The 15,423-nt window shown below is 32.6% G+C and overlaps 1 protein-coding gene across 2 annotated transcripts in view; it reads left to right on the forward strand.

Moving 5' to 3' along the window:
- The window catches only part of LOC146537457 (netrin-1-like), a 133,650-nt gene that overhangs the window by 64,546 nt on the left and 53,681 nt on the right, over positions 1-15,423 (forward strand). The window lies entirely within an intron of this gene.

The raw sequence follows: 15,423 nt of genomic DNA on the forward strand, positions 1-15,423 counted from the left end.
CAAAAGAAGTATACTCGTATATCATCGATAAAAGAATTTTTCAACACGAACCAGTAGTTTTTGACTCAGTTGTATATTTTATATGTATACTATATTTTATCTTTAATTATCACTAGTGCTACGACACTCCGCTCCCATTAAGATACTTCGGTTTCCCACTTTTCACCGAATTCTGAAAGTATTGTTTTGTTACTAGAGCGACGAAATGGATATTTTAAATATTTAATTTCCTCGAGTGGTAATCAATCCCACGACCTGTCACATTAAAAGTCTCCTGTGACCCTGCGCTACGATTGGAGAATTTAACAAATAATTAACATTTCTCCTCTGCGGATTAACCAAAGTTTTAAAAATTGACTGAAAAATGAGGAGCGAAGTGTCTTAACACTACGTTCCCTCTGCCTATCCTGCTATATATACGATACAGCGTGAAGCTAAAAAAAATTGCAAATCGCTACCGCCTTTCACTTGTGTTCAGTACTCGGTACATTTTGTTTTGACAGGTGTCATTTCACGCGTGCCGAATCGGTTCCGTATGTTTTTTGAGCGGTATTTTTGTTTTCTCTAACTCCTATATGTTTGTTCACGTGAGAAATACCCATGGAGTTGTTTAATGGACATTAATAATTAATGGCCTATTATGTGTTGACATTATAATATGAGTATAGTACTTAGTACTTATATGACTAGTGGCGCAGTGGAACAGGGTTTGATTGTAAACGCGATCGTTCTGGGTTCATTTACAACTCCAAGGAATATGTAGTTATAAAATATTTTTTTTCATCAGTCTGTAGATAAAGCGCGGATTTCAGTTCCGCCATTTAATACGCAATATCTCGATAATTGGTTACATCTTTTTGTTTTTCTATATACCTTCTGTCCTAATAATTGTAAAAAATAATTAATAATATATATTTTTTAGGTAATTATTATAGAAAATGCCTGTGTTCATTTGGCCTCTGAGGATGTCTGTGTAAGTTATAAAGCAAAATATATTTATAAAGCTCCACCGAATCCACCGGAGAATCGAACCCACCCGTAGTGTTCACACGCTGCGCCATTGCGCAACGACGACCTTAAAAGTACACACCTTAATATAGCAGAAAAATAGACAACGAGAAGAAAAAAAAACAATTATTTATAGCATGCTGCTTCAAACCTACCGTCAATAATCTAAATAATAGAAGTTTCTCTTGAGAACCGAGCGCAGTGCGGCACTAAATCTGTCATCATTTAGATATGGGCCGTGTCATTGCTGTACCACCCGCGATTGGAATAAATCATTCATTTATTATTATATTTACAATAGATTGGTTTTGTATTTACTATTTTTGTATGCAAAATTGTATTGAAATGATTTTATTTTGTTTGCATAATGGAGTTATATCTGAAATAGATTAATTATGCATAGAAAAATCTTTAATAATTAAATGATGCCAGTCGTGGCGTAGGTTGGGGCTTTAATTCCCATTCAAGTAAATTTAATATATAATATTTTACATTTCTTCGCTCTGGTAACGAGTTAAAAATAACGCATTTTTAAGTCGAGATATCTTACAAGTTCCCAAGAGAATCTTCATGGTCGCTTAGTTTGTTTAAACTAAAAAAAAATTGGAACTAAAATGTTTGTTTATTACAATTTTTTGGCCATTATTGAGATGGTAATGATATTTCGATTTTTGAACATCGCAGTTAGATTTTTTTTTAAATTAACTATTATATCGGAGTAGTATTACTTACATCAGTGCAACTAAAAAATTTTTGTAATTAGGTATATATTTCTTAAAATCATTTCAATTATCCATTTGTTTTAAACAACTATTACTGATTCTCTATTAAAGATAATGAATTGTCCCGTCACCTGGTATTCTTCAACAAATGGAATATCAAACAAATAAAAAATCGAACCAACAGTTCCCGAGATTAGAGCGTTCAACCAAAACAAACACCAGCTTCATAATATTACTACAGATATAGACGGCGACGGTATATTACCAGTCATAATTACTAACTTAATAAGAAAATTACTCATACAATATAGTCCGCTTTACAGTCCAACTGCTACATCTATATTTAACTAAATATCTTGAAATAAGCGAGACGCGTGCGATGTGTCATTAGCACCCAATAAACTGTGTCACAATCCACATACGAGGATGTGAATGTAGACTTTATTAAGTTAATTTTATGAATCTTCTTCTTAATAAAATTAAATTATTTGTTGTTTGTGTTTGGTGCCTTTGAAATGTATTGGGATTTATAATAGTCATATATATTTCAAAAGTGATCATTTGTATGTGAGTCTATATGTTATTTAATCGTATAGTTGCGAGTTCAATTTTATAGTATAGGTATATAATTTTTTTGGTTTGTGCCGATTATTTTATTTGGATAGACTTTTTTAGTTTTACGCTTTATCCCGCATAGGCAGCGTAAACCTAGGAATTTTCGCCAATTTCTGAAGGCATTGCGTGTTAAGTGACGGAATTCAACGCCGCACTTTCCCTCGTTACCAGAGCATAGACCAAAAATATTACTGGCCCAATATTTTTATTATTAATGGCGTAAAATCTATAATAAATTTTTGTATTTTTCTACAACTGGAAATAAAACCCACGACTGGTCCCTATACATTCAAGAACAACAATTTAATTTTTTTAAGCATAATTCAATAAAAAGGACGATGCAAATTCATCAAAACGATAACGATCGAAATGATCTTATTCAGGAAAACAGTTCCCTTACGTCTCACAGCCTCTTTGTAAAGGAAGATATAAAAAATAATGTGTATAATAAACTTTTATTATTATATAACCTTTATAATGTTACTTACAACCTACCGATTTATGAATATTGAATTTTCTTAAAAAAAATATAATACTTTTATTTGAAATTCGGATAAAATAAATAAAGTGTGAATACTTTATTAGGGGAGGTCTTAAGTTTGATCTCCGTGTGGGGCAAATATTTGTGAACAGAGTGTCTTAACACTAGGTTCTCACTGCCTAACCTACTATTTGCGGGATACTGCGTGAAGCTAATGCTTTTAATGAGTGATAAAAAATATAAAACAAATAAATAAATCAGCTTCACGCTGTATCCCGTTCCATATCAACTGTCACGTTACAGTCACACCCTTGTGCCCTTGCGTCGCGACGGCCAAAAATTAATATAATATAATACAGCCTTCTTCGATATATCTTATAATTTTGATATATATCAAAATTATAAGTCATAAAAATTATAATTATAAGTATCAAAATTATATATAATATATATATATATGTACATAAAGTATAGAAAACACTAATCATTAATATACTGTTGGACAATAAATAAATATCGTTTATCAATTTTCCAAGTAATTAAACTCAGTAATGACACTTCAAGTGCTTTGATTTTGATTAATTACAACAGATAATATAATGGATTGCTTACAAGCAAACTTATATTAAAACTTTTTGCTAAAAAATCTTTTTATTTTTCCTTCACGCTGTCATTCCTGTCGAGATTGTTCTGATATAAATGTAATTTTTACCGAGACCACATAAACATTACCATTGACCCAATGTCGACTTTTTTTCGTATATCTGCTTTCAAACCTTGTATAAAACCTCCTTTATGTTGTGACCATTTGACATAATAAATGACATATTCAATTTTATTTTTTATCTGTACCCGCAGAGTGTGAATGCGGAAAGCGCGGGTAATTTATTTTTATTTTTGGTTTAATATATGGTCGTTGCGCTTGCCAAAACCGCTATGTGTTTTTAGTCAAGTTTTCAGGAGAGACAAAAAACTATCTTATTTATTAAATAATAGCTTTATCAAAAAATTATAAATGCAATATGGTGACAAAATATTAAATATTTGAACTGAGATACAAGCGAAAATGATAAAATGTACCCTTCATCTGTAATAAATTTTTTTAACTATTTTGATGCACATATCAGAATTGTCTTGTAACCACCATTTCGTACAAGTGAAAAATATGCACATATCAGTTTTGTAAAAGAACATAATCGGATTTATTTAGTGTTATTATGAGGATAATAAAAATGTATTAAACTTAAAACAAATATGTATACTAATGATTAGTAATGATAAACGTAAGGAATTGAGGTTTGTGAGGTTTGCCGCTTTTTTACGTGAAAATGGTTAATCTGATAACGATAAAACAGTACGGTACGTTATATTAGTCCTATGGTAATTAATACTAATAATAATTAACAAAAAAATGTTTAATAGAAAACTCGAAGGGTTGTTAGAAAGTGGTTAAGAAAGGTTTATAGATAGACTAAGCCTTTAATGTTTATCCCTTAAATAACAAGGTAAATTTGAAGTAAATAAAAAGCGAATTCAATAAGTATTGCAATAAACTTTATCAAGATAACTAAAACTAAATTTAAGTAACACCTTCGCTTCGCTCATGTCGCACATATACATGGACGTATTTATCGTTACTACAGTACATCTGTTTGCCTCGAACTCGAATATGGATGACCAAGAAATAGCGCCGCGCGCAAACCCGTGCCAGAACTTAATGCCTGAAATTAAGTTCAGCTAAAAAGCTGTTAGGCGAGCTCTGTCTTCTTTGGTCATCCACAAGTCAAGTGGGTCAGATGACATCTCTCCTTCAGTGCTCCTGAGCTGTCACCTGTGCTAATGGGTCTGTTTTAGCACTCTTATTCAATCGGTATAGTCCCAGACTTGTGGAAGAGCGCTCTTATCCACCCGATCTCCAAGAAAGGCGATGGTTCCGATCCATCTAACTACAAGCCTATTGCCACCATGGCTCTTGAAAGTTATGGAGAGCATTATCAATAGCCAGCTTTTGATTTAACTGGAGAATCACTGATTGATTAACGACAGTCAATATGGCTTCCGCCATGGTCGCTCAACCAGTGACCTTCTGGTTTACCTAATCCACCAGTAGGCTACGACTATTGAAAGCAAGGAATAGGGTCTGGCAGTTAGTTTGGACATGGCAAAGGTCTTCGATCGCGTGGCATGAGGCGCTCCTTGCAATACTTCCATCCTATGGTTTTCCGAGAGTTTATGCAAGTGGATCGCTAGCTTTCTTACTGGGTGCAGCCTCAAGGTACCTGTCGATGGTTTTTGCTTGGAGTACATGCCCGTGAACGCTGTCCGCCAAGGCTGTGTGCTGTCCCCTATGCTGTTTCCTCAGATTATCAATGACATGTTAGAGGATTCTAGAATGTGCGTTCTTCTTGTTTTGGCATGCTTTTTCTTTCTTTGTGTGCCTCATATTCTTCTAGTGACAAATTTTCTTTGAATACGGTGCACATGTCAAATTAAAACTTTATCAGCTTCCAATTTAATGTAAATAGTTCTCGTTATTGTATCCTCCTCATTTATCTGGCTTCACTTTTTAATCGACTTCAGTGAAGAGGACGTTATCAAGTCGAGTGTATTTTTTTATATTTGTTACCTCAGAACTTTTGACTGGTCTTTACTTTGATTTGGTCTATTTCTGACAATTTTATCCATGACAAAATCATATAAGTCTTAAATTTGCATTAAGTATGTGCGCAGCAAATGGAAGAATAACTCAATATCATGCTAACCGATTTCGATGATTCTTTTTTTATTGGAAAAGATACACTTCAAGGATAGTTTGAGGAGAGTTTGGTTATGTTCTAATTATGGGATCCAGTGGAAGTCGGTTTTTTTTAATTGTTATACTTATTGTGTACTTCAAACATGTGTGTCGTGCACTTGCTCTGCAGTAATGATTAAACTTGAACTCTTGGCAATAAGCCTAAAACCATTCTCACACGCTTTTTACAGAAGCTGACTTACAAGAAGGATTTCTTGGTTTACTTTCAGAAGATGATTCTGGTTTGGTGGCATACAATTGCTTAACCCATGTATTAAAAGTATCGTTAGTTAAGTGTCTTCTACAATTGTATTAAGTACGCCTTTCCTATAACTCTCTGCTTCGTATTAAAGCGCTTTTTTTTATTGTTGTATATTTCATCAATATCCATCTCCTTGAAATTTTCTCCAGCTTGTTTATCTAGTATGAAGTGACCAGTTCCGAGTTCGGCTGACTTCCGGCTTACAAATTCTCCAGTAGCTTCATCTAGGTACAAATGAGTTGTATTTTCAACCAATACTATACCTGCTCGCTCTGAATCTGCTATTTCTATCGGCAGTCGCTGAGATTTGAGCTCTGTCTCATTATATACCGATAAGGTAAAAGTGGAAGGGACATACTCAACCTGATCCTCCAAAAGTTCTGTACCAAAAAAATCTGTAGCACAAGGCTCGAGTGACGGTTCCCCTTAATGTATTACATTACATAATATAATAACATTCCGCATCGGATCATTGCTGCTGGGTCATTACTGCACATAACGAATTTGTCATTGCCAAAAATAAAAATGAAGTGCACATATCGATTTTGTTAAATCGACTTCCAGACGGAAATACTATATATTTGTTTTTGTAGGCTACGCAGAGTACTATTTTAATGTTATTTATCGAATAAAAAAAAATCAAAAAAATACACATAACGGTTTTGGCAGGCGCACCGACGATATGAAACTTGGTAGAGATATTTTTTGTTTTTTTTACTTTTTTAATTTTTAATATGCGTATAACTGGTATTTTTTTCGGCCATTTTCTGTATTATGCAGGATAAGCATTGAACATTTTTATAAGATACTTCGTTTTCTACAGTCCGCCAAATTCTTAAAAAGGTTTGTTTCGTTGCCTAAGCGAACAATAAAAATAATTAATTTCTTCCCATTCTACCGAACCCTGTACTGTGTTGCCGGGCCACGACGGCCACAACACGTTTTATCGTAAATAAAACAATTAAATCAGAAATTATCGTATTCTCAGTATAAACATTGAAATACAGTCGGGACTTCTGTAACAAATCGATCAATCGGTTCGAAATAGCCTCTTTGATGGCAGAGCTGCGATCGGATCAAAGATTCCTTCTAACACATTCTATATAGTAAATAACAATCTTCAAATTGTTGACATTACTTAACCGATAGGAAATTATAAGATTTCCTCATAGTTAAATGGTTAGTGAAATATTATAATAACAAATAAATGAAAATAATACATAAAATAAATAAAGCTGCACTGTGTTACAATGCAGGTCTCATTTCAAAATATTCTTTGCAATAATAATAATAAATATAATCAGCAAATATAAATTAAAGATGAAGTATCGAGGAAAACTTGCATAAAGTAAATTAATTTACGACGTCTCCATCTTGTTCGTGGAGTTAGGAATTTAGTTTCACGTGAACATAAATTGTAGAGAAACAAATGTAGGGACAACTAGTTCGCTCGATTTTATTGGCGTTATTTATATTGCTTTTGATTTTATTAGGTTTTTTAGTGTTTTTATGGAAAAAGTTAAGAGCATAGTGATGTGTTACTCTGTACTAAAAGCGGCGTTTAATTCCGCCGCTTTTACACGTTGTTTTGAATTCTGGTGAAAAGCAAGAGTATGTTGATAGTATTATATGTTCTCTATCTATTCAAACGCTCTTTATTTCTATCGCTTATCTATAAAATATATAGCGATATTCGACTCTTTAGGAAATAAAACAAATACTAGATTTTTTATATTTTTACACATTTCCTACATTCTACAGATCAACCAGAGAGAAATAGAGATTTGACTTAAACTTTATTTTTTTTTTATAAATAAATTTTACTTTATATAAATACTAGAATAGTCTATTTCACTGTATTTTATGTCATCTGTACAAATCTGTCACAGACAATAAATATGAGTATAATCTGGCGCAAATAAATCTTTGCTATAGAAGGCAACTTGTAATTCTAATGTAATTGCAAAATGCGGAAGAACGCCTTATAAGTTTACTAGAGCGTAATACTTTAGCTTTTTATTTTTTTTTTCAATGTAGACAGTAAATATTTTTATAATTATAGAAATGAACTAAATAATTTTTGAAAACGTAAGGCGTAGAAAAATAAATAATATTTTATGATTTTTACTCCCACTTGTTTAGATTTTTTTTTTCTCTTTTGACGTTCCCAAATAAGAAATTAGACAACCGTAATTACTTCATTAATATAAAACATTAAAGTGCTATATAGTAGAAATTAAAATAATTCATTCCCCCGAGTGGTAATCGAACCTGCATTAACCGTCCCTTACAATCAGACGCTAAGATGATCTCGGAAACAAATTCTTAATATATAACTAAATTATTTTATACATCATACTAGAAATATGTAAAAATATAATAATAATAACAAATCACAAAGAATCAAATAAATAACAGAAATGACACGTCACAAATAGAAAGCACATAACACAAATCCCAAATAAGATAAGTGACATAAATAACAAAGGCGTTTTAACGCTCACACGCGCGTTATCGCGACAATTAATCGCTACACGCGTTTATCGCGCGACAAATCGGTACAAGGGCTTTATGATTTCATTCTTTTGATACGACCTGACGCGGACGGTTGCCTAAGTAAATGATGTCAGGTGTTTGATCAAGGAGACCGCCTTTTCATTTTTTTAACGAATTAAGCCTTTTTTAAATTAATACGTATTTAGTAAATGATTAGTCTTTTTCTTTGATTATTTTTTCTTAGCTTCACGCTATTTTCTGTGTATAATAAGGTAGACAAAGGGAGTCTAATGTTAAGACACTCTGTTCTCCACGCATCATGTAATTATCGAATCATTGCGTAAAGAGTGGTGGAACGCAACAGGAGGAAATGAAAATAATTCATTTCCTCTTGAAGGAATCGTACTGACAACACCCTTACAACCTGCGCCACGATGGCCTGAAATAACATACATTACTTAGGTTAACAATTTAACTTCTTAACATACTGTTCTGTTTATTTCATTAATATCTTCGCAAACATCGCGGACAGAAACATAAAGCGGGCGGTCGTTTTGATTAAATTGTTGATAAACACCCGCTCGGCTCAGCCGACTTACTTTGTTAGTATTTATGTTGAACACAGAATGTGAATGGAATGGGTAACATTGATATATTCTAAGGATTCTAAGATTTATGCTTAATACAGTTTTGTCTTCTCTTCTCTACTTATGGCCGAATCATCAACTATTATTATCTATTTTTAATCATTAAGGAATAAGGAAAGGAAAATGATTGTCTTAAAGTCTCTCTTTGACTTTTATTTAATTTTTATGGTATTCTCATTTTACATATATTTTATTATATAAAATCATAACTTTGTTTCTCAAATTAAATGAGACGTTTACAGATAACGTATTGTAATATTATATTACTTACTTCCAGTTTAATTTTATACTAACTAATCATTGACAAATACTCGGTGAGTCACAATTACAATTTAATCGATCATTGTCACTTCTGTGCACTTCCTCATTCTATGTATAGGATTATGGAAGATAGGACGAGGCTGGCTAGGTGGCTTTATATTTCGTCAATTTTGCTCTAAAATTATATATTTCTTATACAATTGAAATATTAAAATAGGTTATTTTTTTTTGTTTTAAATAAAATTACAATAATAAGCTAAATATAAGTATACTATTTGTTTAATTTTATATTCCTGTTAGCACGAATGTATTAAATAATAAGTGCTTACTCACTCAATTCGACGGCACTGGATTCGAAATCCATTTAAGAATAATTATATTTATTACAACTGTTATTGTTTGACAAGATGTGGCATTATCTTCTGTTCTGTTCTTTAATTATGGCGTTTCGAACGTGCCGGTTGAGCACTAATCGCCTCACCAATGTCTTGTCTCATTGTACGACTTTTCTATATTTTAGTAACATCACATACGTGTACATAAATTTTACTCTAAATATATTTAAATTAAATATAATCTTCAAGTAAAGCACACATGGCCGTGAACAATATGAAACACGCATATTCACTACAATTTCGTAAAAGTTCGTGGGAACTTTCAAAGATAATGATATTTGCGTGAGCCTAAATACGTTTAAATTATAGTAATTTAATTCTATAACAACCATTGTCTGGGAGCTTTAGGTATAATAAGCAGAGTGAAAACCAACAAATTAGATATGTTCAACTCATATTTATTTACTGGCATTTTCTTTTTTTTCTCTTCTTTAGACAAGTTCTTTTTGAAATTTAAGACCTAAAAAGGGAGAATATAGTGAAAAAATTGTTTGCATACCTTTTTTAAGCCTCACGCGGTGTCCTACGTCCTCTATTCGGAGAGCAGACGAAATTAGATCAAATTATACAATTTTGTACTGAACGTATAAAAATAAACAAATCGATGCAATTACAATCTCATTTGTCATTTTCAAATGACTGAACAAAATGTTGGATAATTACTGTACTCATTATGTGGTATAGGGTTGTCGACGTAAAGCTTAGTACATTTTTTTAGAAATGAAAGAAATGTTTAGTGGCAGTATTCTCCGTTTTTAACATCTTTGTAGTAGGTTTTGACTATTAACTATGTTATAAAATTAAAAAAAAAATGAATTTGACCCATTTTTAATTATTACGTGGTAGTTATACGTATAGAGCAAGTCTGATGATGTAACCAGGATCTGAATAGTGAAACTCTTCAGAGTTTAAGCTGTGTTAGTCCAAGGTGAAGACGTGTTTTTAAGTTTATTTTTTAACTATATGAGTAACTTTTAGTGTCCCCTGTACGTACCTATTTATATATAGATCAATTAGTCAATGAGAGTTTTATAACTATTTTGCGGTTGATTTTCCTTTTTTCTTGGCTTGTAACTTAACAAAGGATGATCGATATTAACACTTGCAGTTTATTTATTAATATCTATTTATACTAAGAAGTTTTAGATATAAATGTCTTAATTTTATTCCTTTACTTGTAAGTAAACAGAACCTATCTTCTTTTTACCAATCACATGTATCTAAATAATTTTACAAGTTTGTCTCGAACCCACTATGGCGTTAATTAATCACGTCATTTTCAACCCTAATTACTTAAGTTTGTATAACTTGTTATTTCGGAGACCATAATATTTGACCACGGTTGAAGAAATGCATTCAAAAATTGCAATACGTCGCTTCTTTGACTTCAAATTATTTCGGGGAAGCTTTTAAATGTCTTTTTTTTGTGAAAAATAAATTAGTATAAGCGCTATATGAGGCCATGAGGTTGGGGTCTGGTCAGTCAGTCACGATTATTTTGTATTCATAATTATATCTGTAGATACTTTATAGTAACTCATCGCCGTTTTCCACATATACAAGTCCCAAATTTGAGAGAATGTTGCTTGCTTGTTGAGTGTTGGAGCACAACGCCGCGGCTTATCTTACGAGTGCGTGGAAATAATAAAAAATATATAATAATGCGTCCAAACGAGGATGGACCACACAACAATAGCAACATACGTCGTCCAACTGTGACGATACGCATTTACTGTGAGAGCACAGTGTCACATTTTAAATACGACGGTTGAGGGTTCGGTGGAATAAACTATTTTCACTTCTTAGGTCTGGTAAAAAGGCAAAGCGCGGCGTTGAACTACGCGATTCAATACACAACGCTAGGTTCCCTCTACCTACCCTGCGGAATACAGCATGAGCCATAAAAATCCTTCTAGTTATAATACTTATATGTATATATTCGATACTTATCTCACCTAGTTCCATTTAAATCTGTCACTAAAATATGATATCAATGTTTAATTCCTATAAACAACAAGCTATAATATGCAATTATTTAATAATTATAGAGATTATGAATAATTTATTTATCATAGTAGTATTTATGTTAGTTAGTCATTTTAAATATAACGTGTTATTAGCAATTACTATAGTTTCATTTTCCCTTAATATTCGAATTAATTATATTAATAGAGGCATAATATTAGTCGTATAACGGCTGTCTTTATACATAACTAGCGGCCCGCTCGCGACTTCGCCTGCGTCTCCATGAGTACCTACGTCCTATAAGTGACGTCTATGCAAAATTTGAGACTCCTAGCAATTGTAGTAACGAAGTTTCATACAAACTTTCAACCCCAAAAACAACCCCTTAGAAGTCGAATATTGTAAATTCCCGTCTTAGCGAGCACCTACGTCCTATAAATAACTCCTATGCAAAATTTGAGATTCCTAGCACATGTAGTTTCTGAGATTTCGTGATGAGTGAGTGACCTTTCGGTTTTATATATATAGATAGATGAATGTAGGTTCGATTTCTACTTACTAATTAACACACACTAAGGAAGGAAAAATATAAGGAAACGTACCATAATAAGAACCTAAGAAAAGAAACCATGCATTCCCCCAAATTTTCGATAAATTGAGTCTTAAAACGAAAACAATTTTAATTCAATCATTCCCTCGAACGAAAATCAAATCGACAACCATCATCGCATTAACAGTCAAACACTGTCCCACTGTACCATCCATTCATTTAATGAACAATAATTAACAACGTACAGACAGACGGTTATAAAATACCGGTTTAATTATATTTAGTTGTTTTTGTTATTTTAATCCTATCTAATGCGGAGCACGCATGTGTCGCGAGTATTAATTTGTCTTCCTGTCATCGCTCTTTCATAAAGATGTAAGAGATAGGGAGGAGCGGGTTGATTAAATGTTTTTAATTTATTTAGTGGCTTCACGCTTTATCTCGTATAACAGGGTAAAGGGAAGATAGTGTTAAGACACTTTGTTTCTCACTTTCCACGTAATTTTCTAGTTATTTCGTGTTGAGTTGTTGAAACTCAACACTTTGTTAACTAGAGCGAGGAAATGAAAATAATAATCATTCCCTCGAATGCGAATCAAACCTATAACCATCGCGTTTACAGTCAGACTCTATTAAATTGTGAAAATTTCCTTATATTTTAAGAATTTTTCCTTATATTTTAAGTTTAGACCATACGCAATTGGCTCCCCTCTGAGACGTCGTCGTCGTGGCGATATACAACGCTGTCCAATGACAGACACCTGGACAGAATATTGTAGTTTATACATTTTAATATGTATTATATTTATACATAATCAAATTAGTTAGTATTGTGGTGTATTTATTACTAAGATAGGTGTGGGTTTGATTTTCATACTAATTTTTAAATTAAAAGAAATTTGTGTTGCACGTGAGTGTAACAGATTAGATATAACTTCGTATTTAAAATTTGTTTTTTTTACAAATAGTTCCGTTTTTAATGTTAAGGCATTTCTTATTCTATTTTCTTTTCATTGACTTAGCAGACCTGTGAAAAGAATATAGTTAATTATCAATATATATCTTATATACGAGTATAACTGACATAGAGAGATGCTATCGTGGCGTAAGACCACAAACTCAAGTTTGTTAGCTTTTACTTCCTATTAAACTCCAATCTTGAAATTGTTACGGAACCCTCAGTGGGCGATTCCGACTCGCACTTGGCTGGATATTTTCATATACCCATAAATGACGCTGTCAATATTTTATGAAGTTTTAACATATTATCTCGCAACTAGGTCACAGATCCTCTATACACGCTACAAGAGCTCGCTATGAGGCTTAAACAGAATAAATTAAGCTAAATTAAGTATTCTCATATTCTTGCAAGCCGAGAGCAAAATCGATACGATAAATATTCATAAAGTCATTTTGTGATATAAATCAGTATTTCCATATAATTTCAATAATGAATGAATTAAATATACATCGCTCCGGACTATTAGTGTGTCAGCACCTGAGTTTGAAATATTCGCGTCAAGAACCATAATTGGATAAATTTGTGGAGATTTATATGGTTTTGTAGACAAAAAATAAAAAAAAGCTTTAAAAAAATATTAGTGTATATTAAATATAAAATATAAAAAAAATATGATCTAGTATATAGTTTAAAAACACATCTAGTCTACGCTCTTTATGTTTCTTTCAGGAAAGTCCTTATTCCCAACTTAATTCCTAAAATGATGATCTAGAGAAACACATAAGAAGTTAAACTTTTTCCCAGCCAGCATCACCGTTGCAGACGTCGCTTTCAGCGTTTAAGTTTTTGTCCGTCGCTACGTATTCAAAAGTTTAATTGGAGCTCTTTAAATTTTGAACTTTTAAAGTATTCTCGACTTGTGACTATTATAATTAATCTGACTTCATTTCCTTACTTTTGAAGATTTATGCAACACTTGACAAAGTTTAAGACGCCTTCGTGGAGCATTTGCGATGCCTTTGATAGTTCCAAGATTTTGGGATTGATTCTCACTAGGAGAATGTTCTATCAGCTTAACGTTTTTCCTCTCATATAGCAGTGTACAGGTTTCGTTTCCTATTTTACAAGCAATTATCAAGACATTGCGTGTTGTGTGCCAGTATTAAAAGTAGCTCTTTATATAATTAAGAGTAAACACAGAAACTGACACAAATTTTACAATATCGAAGTTCTCTCCTTTTCTTCGGCTTCCGTGGCCTTGACCAGTTCTTCGCTATTCCGCCGCTTGTGTTGGGACTTGAACGGGTAATCTGGACCTCCGAAGTCCGAATTCCCACTAAAACCATACGGTACTGCTTCTCGCCTTTCCGCTCAGGCACTAGCCCTGGGACACGAGGACTTAAACCTTTCTCCTGGAACCTGTAAACTATTCCAATTGAACTTGACTCGCGTTTCCCACTAATATTTTTAATGGGATTTAAACTTACTACAAACAATAATCAGAAATCCAATTACGAACCCAAAATCGATATCAGAAAATGTGTAAATATTATAAAACAACATTCGTATACACCACAAATAATATTGGTCACTCCAACAGCAACCGGACGCCGCGTTGTTATTTCGTTACGCGAATTGCTTTTCAATATGGATTGTGAAAATATTTTTTTTAGATTCGTTTGTGATTTTGGTGCTTATTTTTAGGGTTCTGCACCTCAAAAGGGAAAACGAAACCCTTCATTTTGTTGTCCGTCAGATTGCGTTGAGGTATCAAGCTGATATTAATATCTTAAACTTCTAAGTTATGCCAACCAAAAGATACGAGCGTGAAATTCACCCCGCAATTATAAGCTATATTTTCCTGTGGACCTGCAGTTATGAAATATGGCACGAAGTGAGAATTTACAATGAAGGTATTTCATAGGAAAAATTATTATAAACTTATATTTATAATTAATTTCATACAAAATAAGTGCATTCTTCTGCTAGATCTTTACTAGATATGTAATCAATACTATATTATACTCTACAGGATGTTTCTGTGTTAATTTTTCAGTACAATTAATTTGATTAACAACATCATTGTAGAAAATATTTAAATAAATATAAAATTATTGTGATTTTTTAGCTCGACCCCGCAAGCAGGGTAAGTATTATGGTACCTAGTATAAGGATACTCCGTTACCCACCCACCGTCCAATCTGAGAAACATTGTGTGTTGAGAGGCGGAACTTAGCTTTAAGCTTTTACGAGAGCAACGAAACAA

This window comes from Heliconius melpomene, chromosome 7, assembly GCF_056956725.1.
Source record: "Heliconius melpomene rosina isolate 202511_hmr_F chromosome 7, ASM5695672v1, whole genome shotgun sequence".
In the NCBI taxonomy this organism is placed as follows: domain Eukaryota; kingdom Metazoa; phylum Arthropoda; class Insecta; order Lepidoptera; family Nymphalidae; genus Heliconius; species Heliconius melpomene.